The sequence below is a fragment of the Tamandua tetradactyla genome (assembly GCF_023851605.1).
Source record: "Tamandua tetradactyla isolate mTamTet1 chromosome 18 unlocalized genomic scaffold, mTamTet1.pri SUPER_18_unloc_1, whole genome shotgun sequence".
Lineage (NCBI taxonomy): Eukaryota > Metazoa > Chordata > Mammalia > Pilosa > Myrmecophagidae > Tamandua > Tamandua tetradactyla.
Window position 1 is genome coordinate 12492 of NW_027518250.1, and position 18769 is coordinate 31260.

At 45.7% G+C, this 18769-nt stretch overlaps 1 pseudogene across 1 annotated transcript; it reads right to left on the reverse strand.

Annotated features, from left to right (window-relative positions):
* Positions 1-371: 371 nt before the first annotated feature.
* On the reverse strand, positions 372-17706 carry LOC143672825 (divergent protein kinase domain 2A-like; annotated as a pseudogene). Its single transcript, XR_013170065.1, has 3 exons — positions 16949-17706; positions 7158-7460; positions 372-2366 (listed from the first exon to the last, which is right to left on the reverse strand). The product of XR_013170065.1 is annotated as a divergent protein kinase domain 2A-like (transcript).
* Between the last annotated feature and the right edge of the window lie 1063 nt (positions 17707-18769).

The following is an 18769-nucleotide window of genomic DNA, read 5'->3' on the forward strand; positions in this document are numbered from 1 at the left end:
GAGTTAAATGTTTAACTAAATCACTGACAGACAACCACACTGTAACTGGAATTCTAAGGTTTGTAATGAATACTTCTCAAATATAAAAGGTGCTCCGTTTGGAGAATGCATGTTTTATTTGATGTTTTGAGTAAAAGGCAAATGTTTGACAAATAATTTTATCTAGTCCTTTCAAAAGTTTTCTGAAGTTGTAAAAAGTCAGCTTAACAGAATTTCTAGCACTTAAACATTTCATTGAGGGCTAGATGGCATATGTAATATACTAGCATATAAAATTAACACAATGCATAAATAGATTTTATAATGGAGCACTCAAACTTCACCCCTCTAGTTTTTAAATTGAGATTAATTTTATTGATTTCATCCTGCTGTTTGGTAGCAAACTCATTTCAGATGATACAAACAGAATTTCTATCACGATGGTAAAAGAACATGAACACACCACCTAATTAATTTTAATTAAACTTAAATACCTACAGTAATATTTAGATAGTCATTGTAAAGTTACTTAACTGTGTCATGTTTAGATGGTATGTAGCAGCTAGTAATGAACCTGGCACAGAAGTGATACTCAAAAAATAGTTGCTGAATGAATGAAAAAGAAAAAAAACTGGCTTTAGTTATGCAGACTTTAATCACTTTCCAATTTAAAATAAGGTCAGTATATAAATAAATATTGCACGCTGCATCAGACTCTGCTGTAAACAAAAATAACAACTTCAAACAGAAAAGTATTACCTTCATTAATGACAGGTAACTGATGTACTGCAACATCTTTTAAATAGTCCACAAATTCCATGCTGTCATCACTCTTTCATCCACATACCTAAGATCTGATGATCTGATGCTCAGATTAACAATCACACAAGGAAGACCAAGGTGGAGGCAGAGTGGCTGAACCATTTTAGAGCAGAAATTTTTAGTTCATTGGTCACTGACTACCATCTTCATTTTGCAAAACTATCAATGAATAATTGACAGGCTCTATCCCTAGTTATATATTTTTGACAGCAGTAGCTTAGCTTTTCAACAGTAATAACCAGGGAGATATGAGATTAGGAAGGAAAGAGTTAAAGGTATCCCAAGTGGGATAAGAAGAGCAAGTCGGTGACCAATTCTATTTTAAAATCTGACCATGGGACTAGGTCAAATATTTCTTTGGCATACACATTACTATATATTGGACTAGTTAGCATTTTTAAAGTATGGGGTTATATATATTTTTTTGAACCAAAATTAATGTCAGGGTGTAGATTGCTAGCATCCTCCCTTAGAGCCTTTAGTAAAGGACAAATGCAATTTGCAACATATGCCAAACTCCATGTGTAGTCTACACCTGTGATTACTGGCATAAAAAGATGTAACTTAAATAACTCGAAATGACCTCATGCAGTGGCAATAACACAGCGGAAAGGGAAAATGTATTTACATAAGAAAATATTCAGCTTTCAGACAAAAAAGACAGTAAACCTAGGCATCCTGCCCTAGCAGAAAACACATACCACAAAGCACTGAATGAAAACTAGTCAAAATGTAAATTAACTATAACCTGAATGTATAAAATTTAATAAAAAACATTAAAATGGAAAAACCCCATGCATTAAAGGGAAAAAAAGTGGCCTATCAGACCAATCTAACTTGACATCCAAAGTAAATGCAAGAGATTCACAAAATCATAACAACAATGCAAACTATGTCAAGTGCCAAGTACCCTTTGATAAACAAGCCAAAGCAGCTATCAGACTCATTTCCAACAGTGCAACATTGATCCACTCAGGCATTCTTGGGGGGTAAAACAGTAAATGATAGCTCAAGTCTCCAAAATGTAAGAACATATTTATTTGCACAAGCATCATGTGATCTGTGAAGTCATGTCTCATTTTAATGCACATTAATGTAAGATCTATCAGTGCAAATTTATCATCCTCCAAATGTAGTACACTTCAAATGCTGTTCCTCCACATAGCTTCTGGTGGTTTCATCTTAGCCAGTGATATTTAGATGAAAAAGGGGAAAGAAAAAGAGTCCATCAGGGACTACCTGATATTGTTACTTAACTGTGCTAGGTATTCCCACAGCGCTCTCATAGCCTGGAACCTGCTGTAGCACGTCTTTGGGTTGGCACACTCATCCAGCAGGGCTTTGAGTCACCCCCCTTTGGCAATGTCACTCGGTGGGTCATGGAGGAGCCTCCCAGAGGTGCTGCGCCAGGTAACGTCTGAATAAGAGGTTCTGACAAACAGCATAGTAGTTGTGGTCCACGGTGACACAAGCACAGAGGATTTCTTTTGAAAATGATAAGCAAGCCTCCTTATCACAGCCATCAAATTTGCTTTCATACCACACATCCCAGTTTTCAGGTTTGTCTGTGAAAGGGAGAAAAGCAGAAAGAAAAATATACTTTAAAACAGTGTTTACATTGCTTCCAAAAATGTAACATTTCACTAATTAACATAACAGCATCTGTTCTTAAGCTTGTATTATAATATATGACTAGACACAGTAATTCACAGAAACCCTGGACGCCAGCTGTGCTGCACAGAAAGGTCAGGCTAGCGGGGGACTTTCCATCATACATGAATGTACCACACAGGCATGTGACATGACACAACAGAGCACTGTGGGGGTCAGTAGCACCCCCTGCAGAACCACCCAGGCTGCACAGAGACCATCTGACCCAGGTCTCACAAAGGCATGGACTAAGGGGCTGGTCCAGATCATCCTGGACACCTGGAGGTGATCACTGTGGCTAGAGTGTGTGACAGCACTACATGGGCTAGAGAAGGACACTGCCCCTCACATGGTGATGACTGTGGTTTATGTCACAGAAAAGGCATCTCCAGGCTGACAACTGGAGGGACTAAGATGATAACAGCAACTAAAGAAGGTTCAGAAAGAAAAGCCACAATGGAGGAACACCTGTGACAAAATGAACAGGTGGGTGCATGAGTCAAGTCTAAAGTTCTAGCTGGATGAATGGCAGACACCATAAGAGTGGCACGGCTCAACCGGCTGATGGTTAAAATAAAGAAAGTAAACACAGAGCAGCTAAGAGGTGACGGGAGTGTCTGAGATGCAACTAGACATACAAATGTGGAACCTGTGACTTTGAGGGCAGAGGTACAGTCCACATGTTTAAAACCCAGCAGCATTTGATCAAATCAAAGGAATGAAAAAACCTGTGTAGGAAAATATGTTCACAGCGAAGGAAAAAAATAAGGGCAGATCCTTGAGACTTAAGGCATTGGGAGAGGAGAGGCCAGTGAAAGAAATGAAAGAAATTCATTCATTTAGTAAATAATTATTTGAAGGTATACTCTGGGACAGACAAGGGTACAAAATAAACAAAACAGATGATATATGGTACTGGCTTACACTCAAGTGTAAAACAGACCATTATGCAAGTAAATAGACATATATCATAAACTGTGAAAAAAAATCTAGGAAGGGAAGAGCAGTTTCTAACAGCAGAAAGATTTATGAAGGAAACAGATCTCTCTCCTGTTAGACCTGAGGGTCAGGGAAGGTGTCTTAAGAGACAGCACTGAGCTGAGGTTTGCAGGGAAGCAGCCAGCTGACCATGGAGGAGAGATGAGGTAGTGGAGGGAACTGCGTGGGGGAAGCCCAGGGGGAAGGGCTCATTCACAGAGCAAAAGGCCGCTGTAGCTGGAGCATTGTCGGGCAATGGATAGAGGAACATTAAAAATGAAGTTGAGTAGGGCCAAGCCACACACCTAAACCATGGTAAGGAGCTCAGGTTTACTAGAAAAATAGCAAGTCCATTAAAAGCATTAAGCAGGGGAGTGACAAGGTGAGATTTATTTTTTTTAAATGGAACTGTGTGAGCAGTTGAGGAAAGCCAAAGGAAGAAAGAATTTTAAGAAGTTGTTACTAGTTCAAGATACATCATGAATTTGCCACTTGGGTGTTGCTAAGGTCAAGGCAAACTCATAAGCGGTGCTCACCAGAACAAGGAATGAATGGGGGCCCAGGGGATGAGGGCAGCAGAGTGAGCAATACTTCTAAAAACAGCTGAGGCTGCATAGTGCATTTCATAATTTAACTTGTATGGTCAGTTTAGTTGAACACCATAAGTGCATGGAATCCTGAGTAAGACATGAGATTTTGTTGGTTTGTCCAGGTTAGCACAATGCCCTGATATATCCCAGAGTAATTTCAGTAGTGAACAAAGAAGTATTTTCAAAGTCCCCTTGGGAGACTGGGGAGAAAGGAGGGAATATTCAACTTCCCCATTTGGAGAATTTCTAATAGTCTCACAAGCAGTGAATACAACCAAATCAATAGGCCAAACCCTCGATATTGGGGTTTCCCCCTATGCAACTTATCCATGCAAAGGACAGGCTAAGCCTACTTGAAATTAGGCCTAAGAGTCACCCCCAAGAGAATCCTTTGTTGCTCAGATGTGGCCTCTCTCTCAGCCAACATGACAAGCAAACTCACTGCCCTCCCCTCTACATGGGACATGACTCCCAGGGGTGTAAACCTCCCTGGCAACATGGGACAGAATTCCTGGGATGAGCCAGGACCTGGTATCAAGGGATTGAGAAAGTCTTCCTGTCCAAAAGGGGGAAGAGAGAAATGAAACAAAGTAAAGTTTCATTGGCTGAGAGATTTCAAACAGAGTCAAGAGGTTATCCTGGAGGCTATTCTTATGCATTAAATAGATAGCCCTGTTTAGTTTATGGTGTATTGGAATGGCTGGAGGCAAGTACCTGAAACTGTTGAGCTGTGTTCCAGTAGCCTTAATTTTTGGAGATAACTATAATGACATAGCTTTTATAATGTGACTGTGTGATTGTGAAAACCTTGCATCTGATGCTCCTTTTATCCAGGGTATGGACAGCTGAGTAAAAAAATACAGATTAAAAATAAATAAATAATAGGGGAGGATAAGGGGTAAAATAAATTGGGTAGACGTACAGTCTAGTGATCAGTGAGAGGGAGGGGTAAGGGGTGTGCTGCTTTGGAAGGATGTATGTTCCCTTGAAAAGCCATGCTTTAATCTAAATCCCATTGTATAAAGGCAGAATAATCCCTATTCAATACTGTATGTTTGAAACTGTAATCAGATCATCTCCCTGGAGATGTGATTTAATCAAGGGTGGTCATTAAGCTGGATTAGGTGAGACATGTCTCCACCCATTTGGGTGTGTCTTGATAAGTTTCTGGAGTCCAATAAAATAAGAAACATTTTGGAGAATGAAAGAGATTCAGAGAGAGCAAAACAGAATGACACAGCCACAAGAAGCGGAGCCACCAGCCAGTGACCTGTGGAGATGAAGAAGGAAAATTCCTCCCGGGGAGCTTCATGAAACAGGAAGCCAGGAGAGAAAGCTAGCAGATGATGTCATGTTCACCATGTGCCCTTCCAGATGAGAGAGAGACCCTGAACTTCATCATCCTTCTTGAACCAAGGTGTCTTTCCCTGGATGCCTTTGATTGGACATTTCTATAGACTTGTTTTAATTGGGACATTTTCTTAGCTTTAGAACTGTAAGCTAGTAACTTTTTAAACTCCCCCTTTGAAAAGCCATTCTGTTTCTGGTATATTGCATTCCAGCAGCCAGCAAACTAGAACAAGGGGCTTGGGATGTATGACTTTTTTTTTCTTTTTTCTTTTTATTTCTTTTTCTGGAGTCATATAAATGTTCTAAAAAATGATTATGGTGATAAATACACAACTATGTGATGATACCATGAGCCACCAATTGCACATCATGTATGGAATGTCTGTTGTGTGAAGATTTGTCAATAAAAATAAAAATAAAAAACAGTTGAAAGGCAAGGAAAAGCAGTAGACAGAGTAGTAACTTTAAGGGTAGCTGGACACTGTTTTTGTTTTTGGGGAGGGTTCTCATACATACTGTCAGGAGTCAATAAGTACCAAGGGGGGAGGGAGGCTGAAGAAGATAACTGATGCAACAAATTCTCCAAGAACTTTTATTTATTTTTTCTTTTTCTGATTATTTTTCTTTTTATATTACTTCCTCCAAGTACTTAAAGAAAAGCCTACTGTGGGGGCTACAGCATTCACAGATGCAGGGAGAGCAGGGGGGAATGGAACACAGGGGCAGGGCACTCACTCCTTGCACCATGAGCTTTGAGGCCGATCAGGAGGTCATCAGCCTGAGCACTGGGGAAACCAGGTACTGAGCAGGTTCCTGCTGGGACCATGTAAACATTAAGTGCCAGCCAACTCAACTGTTACATTCACTGCATTCCCCAGGCAACACCCATCTTTGGTCTGCATTTATCAAGGAATCCTCAGGAGGGAAAGAGGGGATTAAAAACAAAGACCTGCACCATGGAGCAACAACTCTTCCATTTCTTTTCCTAGCTGGATGGTTTAGAGAACTAGAGGTTTTATTCCCAACTTTGAAATTCCTATGGCACGTCATTTTCAAGACGCCTCAGCCACCCTGCCCACAAGGTCCCATGAAAAGCTCTCAAATAAATGGAGAGCAAAGTTTTGGGTAAGAAGTAATCATCAGAATGTCAAACCAAGTCAGACCTGCAGTGCAGCAAATCACCCAGTTGGTTTACAACAAAAACAAAACCATCACTGCAGAGACCAAGGGTAAAAGGCCCAACACAGCAGCTTTCACAACAGCAATGCCATCTCTGCAGCAGCTGGAAACTGTGAAGATGTAGTCCTTCACTAGACGCCTGACCACAGGACACAGGGCGCATCGTAAAAGGTGTGCATAAACACACACAGGCACGTTACACACACACACACATGCACACACACACAGGCATGCACACACACAGGCACATGTATGCACACAGGCACACGCACATACACACAGGCATGTGTACACACACACAGGCATGCATACACACAGGAACACACACACAGGTACCTACACACACAGGCATGCATACACACACACACAGGCACGTGGACACACACAGGCACACACACACATTGGGCATACCTGTGTCCATCAGGGCCCAAAGGATATTTGAGTAAACACGGAAAACAGCATTAAGAATACAAGTATGATGTCAGTATTTGTTGGCTGATGTGACAGCTGCCCCCTGAGGAGGTAAGTGTGGGTCGCAGGTCATTTGCGCGCATGGACACACTGATGGTGGGGGTGGGTGCAGGAACAACGCCACTGTCACACACTTACTTTGTCTAATCAGGCTTTTGTCAGTGACCAGCACATTCTCGGCATCCACAACGATGACCTTGCCATCCCTGGGGCCGATGGCGAAGTTGTCGAGCTGACGTCCAGGAGGTAGAGCGTGAACTCAAAGTCATTGTTGGTGAGCTGCTCGGCGATCTCCATCAGCTGCCAGGCGAGGTCCATGTGCTTCTCCCACAGCACGTGGAAGTAGCTCCAGAGCTCCTCCCCCATGTAGCTCATGGCCACCATTCTTCCACAAGCTCCCAGGTATTTTGCAAATGGCCAGCCTTCAACAGACAGGAAACTCTGCAAGACAAGGCTCTCAGTATCATGGGAGACTCCCACGAAGACCCCTTGACACACCCCCTGCTGCTCTCATTTGTGATGCTACTCGTGTGCCTGGGAATTCTCACACTGGTGACAGTAATCATCAGAGGTCAACCTCATTTCCCAAGTCATCACTATGGACCACACTAAGTAGTGAGCTCCATCTGAGTCATCAGTCACTGAGAAGTGACATGGGTCCCCAAGGAGTGGCTGCCAGGGTCACTGAGTCCACCCGGGCAGGGAGGGGTCAGGGCCAGCTCTGGGATGGGCGTCCAGCTGCAGTCCAAGGTCTCTAGGGGACACGCCTGCTGCCCAGTGCCATGGTCCCAAGGCTGCCTCCTTTCCTGCGCTGCTGGCCCTGTCTTTTCTGCTCATCCTCTCTGGCTCAGCCTCAAAACGATTTATTCTCCTACTCTGAGAAATGGTTCCTAGTGGATTTTGCAACTACTGAGAGGGTTATTATCCTACAGCAGACTCTTCCCATGACCCTGGACCAGGCATTCCAGCATAGGGGAAAGGACAAGGCTTCACCTGAGCCCTGCGATGCTAAAGCTCAGGACCGCATGATGGGTGCGGAGTGAACAGACTGGGAAGTGACACTGTAACAGCTCGGTTTGGCCAGGATCAGTGACCAGAAGGGACCTGTTCTATGAGCCTGTGCCTCTGCTATCACCCCTCCCTGAGTTGGGGAAAAAATTCCAAGATACTGCTTACATAACTACTGTAGAGGAGTGATAGCAGACAGAGAAGACAGTACTGTAACTATAAAACAAAACAAAACACCACAGAATATGTGTAGCCTGCTGCCACTGCCAAAACACTGAACAATGTACACAGATTTAAAGACAAGAATGAGGCTTTTATTCTGGGACCCTTAAGAAAACTGATATTATTTTTACCCTGAGCTTCAGAAAATCCTAAAATCTAAATAATATCAACTTTAACACAAAAAAGATCTTTAGAACTAAATTTCATCCTTCATCTCTAACCATTTTCATTTCTGTCCTTTTTCAAATACTTTTCAATTGAAGGAAAGAGCCTTTCAACTTAGAACAGTTTCGACTCTAAATGGTTTGGAGGCCTTCCACTTCATTGTTCAGGGTTTTTAAACAGGCTTGAGTGTATGTCATAAAATAACATATGTCAGGTTTTTAAAAATTAAATATTAATTTATATTCACTTTTATATTGCTCTATTAAAAAAATTAAGCTAAAGATAACCCAAAGAAGATGTCTAATAGAGTTTCACTACAAACAAAACATTTTGAGGCCACTTCTAACACTGCATCTCACTAGCTGAGTTACTATGGCAAAGTTTAATATCAATGTAGCTGCAAAAATATTTGACCCCTAGATTCATCAGAGCAAGTGAATGAGCAAAGGGAAAAGGTATGAAATGTGTTTTGTAAATTGAATATTACTTTACAGAACTGCTTATATAAAACACTTTTATACTTTCAATTTAAGTCGGTTAAACAAGAAATCCAGACATTCATCAAGAGATGTGCTTATTTCTTATCACCCATTGAAACACAACTATAAATACTGAACACCTACCAAACAGCCAGGAACCACTAAGTTAGAGACCCATATCCCTGCCCTCTACTCATTTCTGATTTCAATGGCATGTACAAAACCGTCATCCAACTATATACTCAATGCCCTGAGAAATGTGTAGGACATCCAGGTACACTGAAAATGCAAGAAATTAAAAACCCGGTCACATGTACACACATACACTCATTATTGTAATGTGCCTTTCTTTCATTTAGGTAAACACCAGAAAGCAAATTCCAAATGCTGATACAACTATTAATCTATGTAGATCAAAACTAAATGGCCTTATATTTTATATGGTCAATAAAGGGGACATGAAGTCAAACATTTTAGAAGTGGAAGGTACCTGCTCATTTTTTTTTTACCAGCCTACAGCATCATTTGGGTGAAGCCACACTAGGAAGAGGCCAGCTCCTGCTGGGTTCAGAAGACATTCTGACCAATCACTTTGAAAAAATAAAGTCTGTATAATAAGACCCTTCAACTCAACATCCTTGTGTTTTCGGAATTCAACACATCTGAGATTTTAGGTTATTAAATACATACTACATAGTACATGTTGCTACAAGAGTCTGCGACAGCACCCTAGAAGCAAACAAATTAGACTGCAAAATAACATAAGATTGTCCACCCTAAGTGGGATGGATAAAGGCCTCATAAACTGCTTCGCATCAATTCAAACACTTTTTCTTTTTTAAAATCTTAGAAAATCTGTTTTTCTGCAGGATTTTTAAATTTTGGAATTACAGATAAGGCATTGCAGTTTAGACCACACGTCACTGACTGTTATAAGCAGCTGGATAAAAGGGCTGAAAGAGTGAATATGGAGGGAAAAGAATACAGACTGAGAATTTAGAACCCCTAGATCTAGCCTAGCTCCACTGTGAAATGCCAAGTAAGCAGTTATGGATAGCGCAGTGCCCACCCTCGAGCCCCCTGTGCAGCCTGAACTGGGAAGCTGGTTATTAAACACACACAGAGGTACATGTAAATGGGCTCTGATTTCCACATCAGGGAGAGGGACAGCACCCAGAAAGAAGACAGAGGCCTATGTCAGTCTGCATGGCCAAGGTGAGCTGAGCTCTACAGGATGAGGAGAACGCACAGGCTGGGACAGGGCAGTGCACACCACAGGTTCATACTCAAGTCAGAAATTGCTCAGAGCTGGGAAACAGCCACCATTGTGCAGAGAAACAGGGGGTCTGCACACACAGGGAGTGACTCAGAGAGCAGAAGACCAACTCCTCAAAAGGTCTCTGGGCCACTAAAACCAAACACATTAAAACCTCACCATATACTACAAACTGGAATCAACTCATACCCTGTGGTTTCCAATGCCATCCAAGGAGCCATGCTTTAATAACACGCTGGGATAAGTAGCTATCATCCTGCCACTTGGCAGGGCCAGTTTATTCTACATGTCATAGCTGCCAGGAGAAAGGAGACATGGAAGCATGAATCAGGACACACAAAAAGGCACCTTTTGGTTTTATTTGTTATTTTCTCACTTACAGAATGGCATGAGACTGATCAATTAAAGTAAGATCAACTTCAAAATGAAATGTCAGTGACTGAGAGATTTCAAACAGAGTTGAGAGGTTATCCTGGAGGTTATTCTTATGTATTATATAGATATCCCCTTTTTATATGGTGTAATGGAGAGACTGGAGGGAAGTACCTGAAACTGTAGAGCTGTGTTCCAGTAGCCATGTTTCTTGAAGACAATTGTATAAAGATACAGCTTTTACAATGTGATTGTGTGATTGTGAAAACTTTGTGTCTGATGCTCCTTTTATCCAGGGTATGGTTCAGATGAATAAAAAATATATGGGCAAAAAATTAATAATGGGGGGATGAGGGGTAAAATAAATTGGGTAGACGGAAATACTAGTCGTCAATGAGAGGGCTTTTTCTGGAGTGATACAAATGTTCTAAAAAATGATCATGGTGATGACTAACACAGCTATGTGATGATACTGTGAGCCACTGACCACACACCATGTACGGAATGTATGTGTATGAAGATTTGTCAATAAAGATACTAAAAAAATAAAAACATCAACTTCAAAAGTGCTTGTGTTCAATTACATTTTTTTCTTAATGTGACCAAACATTAAAAGCAGGGTTTATATAGTTTTTTTTTTTAACATGGGCAGGCACTGGGAATTGAACCCAGGTCTCCGGCATGGCAGGAGAGAACTCTGCCACTGATCGACCATGGCCCTCCCAATATAAAAAATGTTAAAGCTCACAATTGCTTTCATTCAAGAGATAGAAAATATTTTACTACCGTTCATTACCTCACAACATTCCATTAAAAGGAAACATAACTTTGCAGTTTACTAAAGAGATTAAATGAATATAGAACAAGTCACCATGCAAGACTGGTTTTAAAAAATAGATAAATTCCTAGCATACAATAACTTTTAAAATCTATTCATAATCAGAATATATTATTTAAAACCTAATTATTAGGTTTTCCACAAAACTGGCATTTTTGTGCAAAAAAAAGCCAAAAAATTTCAACTTGAGCACACTCTTAGAAAGTAAATATTATTGAAAGCACAGAAAATGCCAAGTTCAATTTAAGTTTTAAGATTATTTTTTAAAGCCCAAATATGAATGGCATCCCATTGTAGTTACACACATTATAACAGCTGCTCAATGAGGTTAGTCACCTGTCCTGTTGATGGACTAATGTGTTCACTGTTTATGAACTGTCTACAGGGTGAAAAGAGTAAAATCACTAAGATGATTTAAGGGTTACCTAATTTCTGGTACAATTCCTGTAAGACCTCAGCTTCGTGATTTATAAATGGCAAGGAGAGGCCAAAATCTATTGTAAACACTGTAGAATTTTAATCTCAAGATTTCTGTGTCAAGGAAATAATTCCAACATTATTAAGCAATGCCTTGAAAACAGCAAGGTTATGACATTTTGCTGAAAATCATACCCAACAACTGTATCTAAAATTGGAAACCAATGTCAAAGCACATCAACAAAAAAGGACCTAAATTTATAGAAATAAATCTTCTTTTAGAAGAAATAGCTTAAAAAATGCCCCTCCCAAAATCACTTGCCTTCCAGATTTTGTCATGAAATATGCATCCATTAAACTAGTCTCAACCTATCCTCCTTACCTACTGCCTGTTTTCACACCAGCAGCATGTGCCACATCGCTAGGTTGAAACGTACACCGATGAGCACCATACTCGAACACATGCCCCCAGCAAAAACAAAATTCCAAAGAAATAAAAAAAAAGTCTTCTTTTAGACCCAATAACCTAAGAGTGCTCCCTGCCTTGCTTCAGGCAAGATCTTTTTATGACACATGGACAGTGCCGACTTCCCTGGTTCCTTTCAAACAGCATCTCAGCTCACAAGGCCCTGTAAAGACCAGGGGGCTGAGCACCTCTCCAGCTGCCTGGCTTCAGCTGCCCAACAAGCAGAACCCCGGCTGCCAGTGCAGGCCACGACCCGTGCAGGCACATGCCCCCTGTAGGCCATGCCTCATGCAGTCCCACTCCTCATGGGAGAGGGGCAGCATCAGCTCAGGTGCTCAGGCCACACCTAGGTGGGCTTCATTTTCCCTCTTCTCATCCACTAACACATCGGTCAATCTTGTCGGCTCTGTATCCAAAATCTACTGTCTGCCTCCTTGTTGCAGCACTTTACCCCAGACAAGCAGCCCCTTTTCTCTCAACCACTGGGAAGCCCCCCAAACTCCTGCCCTGCCCTCACCCCCATTCCACAGACCTGGCCCTGCCAAAGCACCTGCGTTCTCCACAGGGCCCCTTGGGAAAGGCCCAGGCGGGTGACGGGGGCCAGGTGGGTGGCAGCGGTCCAGGCGGGTGAGGGGCTAGGCAGGCAGGGGGCCAGGTGGGCGGGGGACCCATGGGTAGGGGCCCTCACCTGCACCCACCTTGCAGCAGCCTGAGCGCCTACCGGTCCCCACCCAGCCCTGCCCCTCTGTCCTCCACACTGGGCCCCCCTCTCCACAGCACCCCCTGCCTGACCCCCAGTGCTGCTCCCTGAAAGTGGGCCAACTCTCCCTAGGGGCTCTCTGAAGCACAGGCACAATAGACCCTTCTGGCTTTGGACTGAAGTTAGGAGAGCGGCTTTATTTCTTTACTTTGGAGTTAAGTTTCATGAAAGACACTCAAGTGTCAGAAGTGTCAATGAAACCTAAGATGAAAAAACAATAAAGTAAGAAAGCCTCTAAACTTAAGCTTATCAATTTATCAGACAAAAGTGCACTCCCTGCCCCCAACCCCCACCTACAGCCCACCCTGCACCCTAAATGCAGGGGGTCCTCCCTCTGCAGCAGCTGTGCAGGAGGCCACCACGGCCAGATGCCCCTCACAGCCCCCATGATGCCCCCTGACCCACCGCACCATGCGTTCCCCCTCAGGGCCACTCTGCTCAGACTCCAAGTGCACAGAGACTGGCAGGGTGGGTGTGGGCAGGGAGGCTAGGGGCCCCTGTAGCTCAGCTACCAGGGTCCTGCCCCAGCAGGCCAACAGCAGCGGGGCCACGGTGTCCCCCCCACATGGGGAGGATCTCACACAGTGTCACTTCTGAGGAAGCAGGCCCACGAACATGACACGCACCTGTCAGGGGGAACCCAACGAGGAAGCAGCCAGCATCTTTAGCTGACCCCCAAATCTATATTTTAGGCAATGCACTTGAGAGATACATTCTTTTCTGGTAGAAATTACTGTTTAGGAACAAGAATAGTAACATTGCGTTCAGGTTTTCTAAAAGGCCTTCCCTCACTGCAGGGAGGGCTAAGCACTGGCGTGGCCAACACAATCACAGCTGCTTTCAAAGTGACCTGTCACCCCAAGAGCCTCAGCACACCTGAGCAAAGGCATGGGGGCTCAAAGTCACTTTTACCTCACCTCGGGGCCAAGACACATGCAGTCCTCACCACGCCCAGGCCCGGCTGCAGTGTGCGCTGTGCACGCAACTTCAAAACCCAGATGACAGCCTAACCCCTCTATTAGGCAATAGCTACACGCTTTAGTTGGAGGAAACCCTACTGAAACCACGATTCAGAAAACTGAAGATACAGTTCTACATACAGAAAACAAATGTCCACTTCCTCTCAATAAAAAGCCAATTTTTTTTCACTTGCTATGAACAAGATAATTACTATAATCTCCAAGGCAAAAAGTCAGAGGACAATCTGGACTTCAGGAAATTCACAGACCATTCTTTCTCTCACATGTGCACGCACGCACACACACAAACACACACCTGGAAATTAACAGAAAAACTACAAATACAAAATTTATCAGTAAAACAAGCTTTTTACAAAATAACAGAAAACTTATTTTGCCACATGTCAACACCTCAATTTTTTAGTATTCCAAGAATGTTATTATATAATGTGTAATCAACAAAACCACCCTTGCTCCAATTTTTTTTCACATGTACACATACTTGGCATTTAATACATCTCTCGGTGATGCAGAAATGTGAGAAAGAAACAAAGAAATGAGAGTAAAAGATGAAAGCATTTGCTGGCATTAACTTGTTGCTTGATGTTTATATATATATTTTTACAAGATAATTATTCTACTGTAGAAAAACTTTCATTAGAGTTAGATAAACTATTTATCCAACAACAGGAACTGAGTTATTTGCCCATAACACTTCACACTGAGAAATCTATTTTACAAATCTGTACAGCCATAAATAAGGTATGTGTGCACACATTTTACAGATATTACGTCTGTGCCTCCTTCTAAGAACATAACAGAAACCACTATTTTTGAACTGTTTCTTAAAATCAGAAGAGCTAAGTTTAAAAGACTAAAAATAAATGCATTTTTCCAGAACAGGAAAAGAACTTTCTTTAGTACCTTGACAACAGAAACTTTTTTACTTTGGAACCATATTTACTGAGCTGCTACTCTTGTGAGGAATTGTTTGACAGGTAAGTTAAAAAGGACTTTTTCCCCCAAATAGTTCATTTTTTAGACAAAACTGTACAGGAAAAACCAACTGTCCCAAAATCCAAGGAGTAGCTCCCTCTCCTGGAAAAAAAGGGGAGAGTTCCTCTTTAAGCTGTAATACACACATATCTCTACCCTTGAAAACTTTTTTAAATATACATGAACCAAAATATAAATAAATGGAAAGGAAAATGTGACAGTTTTTCTACCACTACCAATCAATATTCCAATATAACCATAAACAGCCTTAAAGAGCTTACGATGCCTAAATAAATACTAAAATTTGTATAGGTATGTCTAACAAAATTATCATGATTTAACTTATACATCTTTGTACCTGATTACAGAATTTTCAGTTCCCTTTAATTTTAGTTCTCTAACATCACCAACTTCAAATTAGATTGTTCATAATGGCTAGCTTTTACAAGAATCAAGTAGTCCTTATAGGAATTCTATGAAAACCTCTTATGGATTTGAAAGTAAGCCTTCTTATTCTACTTGCTTATCAGGTAAAAAAAATCAACATTACAATATGAATGCCTGATCCCAACCAGTCAAAATGTGCATTTGATACAGTATGAACTTAGCTATAAAGTATTAGTACTATTCCTGTAAAGTGGATTGCCTAAGTTAAAACTAAATTTACAAACATCACAGTCTACAGTTTTGATACATACTTTTCTTCATATATTAAAATCAAACTTCCATCCTTTAACCCATCCAGCTACTCACAAAGCAAATGGGTCATTTCGTTTGTTACAATAAAATAGTCGTAATTTTTTTAAGTTACTGTTTATCACTAAAGATGAAAACAGATAAAGAATGGAAAGTTAAGTGTGAGAGAAAAGTTAAAAAGGAAACAAAATACAAGCACACTCCACTATCTCAAGTATAAAAGGAGGGAAAGGCGAAGGAAGCTTCTCCGTGGTTACCCGGGAGAATCCGCGCGAACTAGACACTGCTCGGGCCAGGCCAACGAGCTACCCCCAAGCTGACCGCGTCTGTTCCAGGGTGGCTGTCACCAACCCAGGCCCTGAGAAGGCACGTTTCATCTCCAGGACAGTCATGAGCGGCAGAACAAGGGGGCCTCGTCTCCCTGTCCGGCAGTGCCTGGGCCCGGGTCAGCTCCGGCCTCCCGCAAGCCCCGCCAGGCGCCGCCACACTTCCTCCTCCTCCTCCTCCTCGGTCCCATCCCACCCACACCCAGCCTTTGGACGACCTGCCCTTGACCACTGCCTCTTGCTCCGACCGTATTTTCTTCAGTTTGTCCCTCAATTAGCTGCCTGGATGACCGCGAGGCAGTGGGTCTAAGTCCGGCTGGTGCACAGGGAGGTGTGGGGCGATGCGGGGCGATGAGGGTGGGAGGGGGCCCTGCAAACACGTTGGGGAGTCTGTGGGCCGGAGAGGGGGGCAGAACAGGGGCTGCAGAGGGGCGGGGGGAGGGAGGGTCCCACTGGGGACAGTGGAGGGGTGGGGACAGAGGGAGCCCCGAGGGGGGCAGTGGAGGGGCGGGGAGCAGGGGACTCTCTTGGGGGGCAGTGGAGGGGCAGCGAGCAGGGGAGCCCCGCGTGGGGAAATGGAAGGGCAGAGTAGCGGGGGAAACCCGCGGGGAGTAGTAAGGGGCGGGGAGGGGGTAGCCCCGTGGTGGACCGAAAAAGGACGGGGTACAGTGGAAAGGCAGGGAGCGGGGGAGCCCCCCGGGAGGCAATGGAAGGGCCGCGCAGTGGGGGAGCCCCTCGGGGGACAATGGAGAGGCGGGGAGCGGGAAAGCCCCGCTTGGGGCAGTACAAGGGCGTGGGGCAGCGAAAGCGCAGGGCAGTGGGGGAGCCCCGCGTGGGGCAGTGGGTGAACAGGACGGTGGACATCGGCCGCGACGCGCGCCCCGCAGCTGGACGCTGAGGCGAGCTCCCCCGGTCCGGTTGGCCTTCCCCGCGTTCGCCGCGCGCCCACCTGTAGCACCAGCGGCTCGGGGTTGAAGGCCAGCGTGAGCAGCAGCTGCATGCGCTCCGGCGTCCTTGAGGTTGCACAGCAGGAAGCTGCCCGAGTCGCGCGTCTCGGCATAACGGAGCACCAGGCGGTCGAGCAGGCACTGCGAGGGACAGTGCACCAGGTCCAACCAGCCCTCCACCGCCTCGGGCATCAGCAGCCGCACGTCACAGTTGAGGTGCGTGAACTCGGTGAGCGGCATAACCTGCAGCAGGTCGCAGCGCGGCCGGCCGGTGGCCCACTTGCAGATGCTCTAGTCCAACTGCGCCAGCTCGCGCTGCGAGCCCAGGCGCTTGAGCACCACGCAGCGGCGGCCGGCTTCACGGGGCTCGCCTAGCTGCGCGAACTATATGTTCTTCACGTTGAGAGGTCCAGCAGGCTCAGGCGGCCCCACGCCTCGCAGGCCAGCTGCCCGCCCAGGAAGCGGCGGCACCAGCTCGTGCCGAAGCACACCGGGAACTTATTGAGCTGCAGGAAGCGCCGGTCAGCCAGCGCGCTGCATGGCCAGGAAGCGAGCAGCGGCTGGCGAGTGCAGCGCCACGAGCACCAGCACGCTGCCCAGAGCCGCCAACTTCAGCGAGCGGGACAGGCGACCCAGTTTAGGGGCATCAGGCGCCACACCCTGCCCTCCCACGCTGCCCCGCGCCTACACCGCGGCGGACAGGGGTCCCGGCGAGCGCGGGAGGCCGCGGGGTGTGAGACGAAGCCGGCGGCGGGAGTAATCTCCCCCTGGCGCTAGTCTCCACAACTCAGGGCTCCTCCTCGCAGCGCCCCGCCCTCTGCCTCCGCTGGCGCCGCCTCCACGGCCGCCAAGTTAAAGGGACGCAGGGGGGGTGGTGAGCGGACGGAGGGGGCGGGCTCGATGGCCACGGGCACGCGCTGCCGGCTAAGCCACTGGTGGAGGGACCAAGGAGGAGTACTGGAGCTGCACGGCCGCATCCCCAAAGGGTGCGACAGTTCAGCATGGCAGTGAGGAGCAGGCGCCGGCACGTCCAGCTCGCCTCCGCCAACTCTCCTGAGGGGGTCGGGGCCGGCGGGGTGGGGCTGCTGGGAGACGTCAGCGCGCGGGCAGGGGCGGGGCGACGGGGCCGGTGGGGAGGGACTTGCTCGTCACGCACCTCCCAGAAGGCGTCAGCGCGAGCTCGTGAGGTGGCTCGGGGGCGGGGCCTCCGTTGGGGTGGGGCGAGACCATTTGGATGGGGAGGGATCTACCCGCGAGCCCCAGTGGTGTTAGGAGTTTTCATAATAACCTTTTATGCTTGTCGAGTTTTGACCGGGTCTGTGTGATACTATGTGGAAATGGTCCTTTCCGGGAAGAAAGAGGACAGGAAATGAAGTGGGGAGCCCTAGAGCAGTCCGCAGGCGTGCAAGGCGGAACCGGAGCGGGCGGGGCAACTCTCTCAGCGCCTAGATAGCGCTGGGCGCGCGTCCGGGGTCGGGGGGCACTGGAGGAGTGATCGGTGTGAGAGTGCGCGCCTCGCGTTAGGGGCAGGGCCTGAGGCGCCACTCGCGGTGGTGGCAAGGCCTAAGAAGTGACTGGAGGCGGTGAGAGCTTGAAGTCCGCCTGATAGGAGGTCGTGGTGCGAGCAGGACCTGAGGTGCAGCTCGTGATGGGGGCGGGGCCTGAGGAGTTCCTGATTGGGAGTCGTGCGCCCCGCATTTGTGGCGGGGCCTGAGGCCTGTCCGGAGGAGCTCGCGCACCTCGCAGTGGGAGCGTGGCCGGAGGGGTACTTGGCGGAGGTCACGCGCTTGATGGCGGGGGTGGGGCCTGAGGCGCGCTTGTTG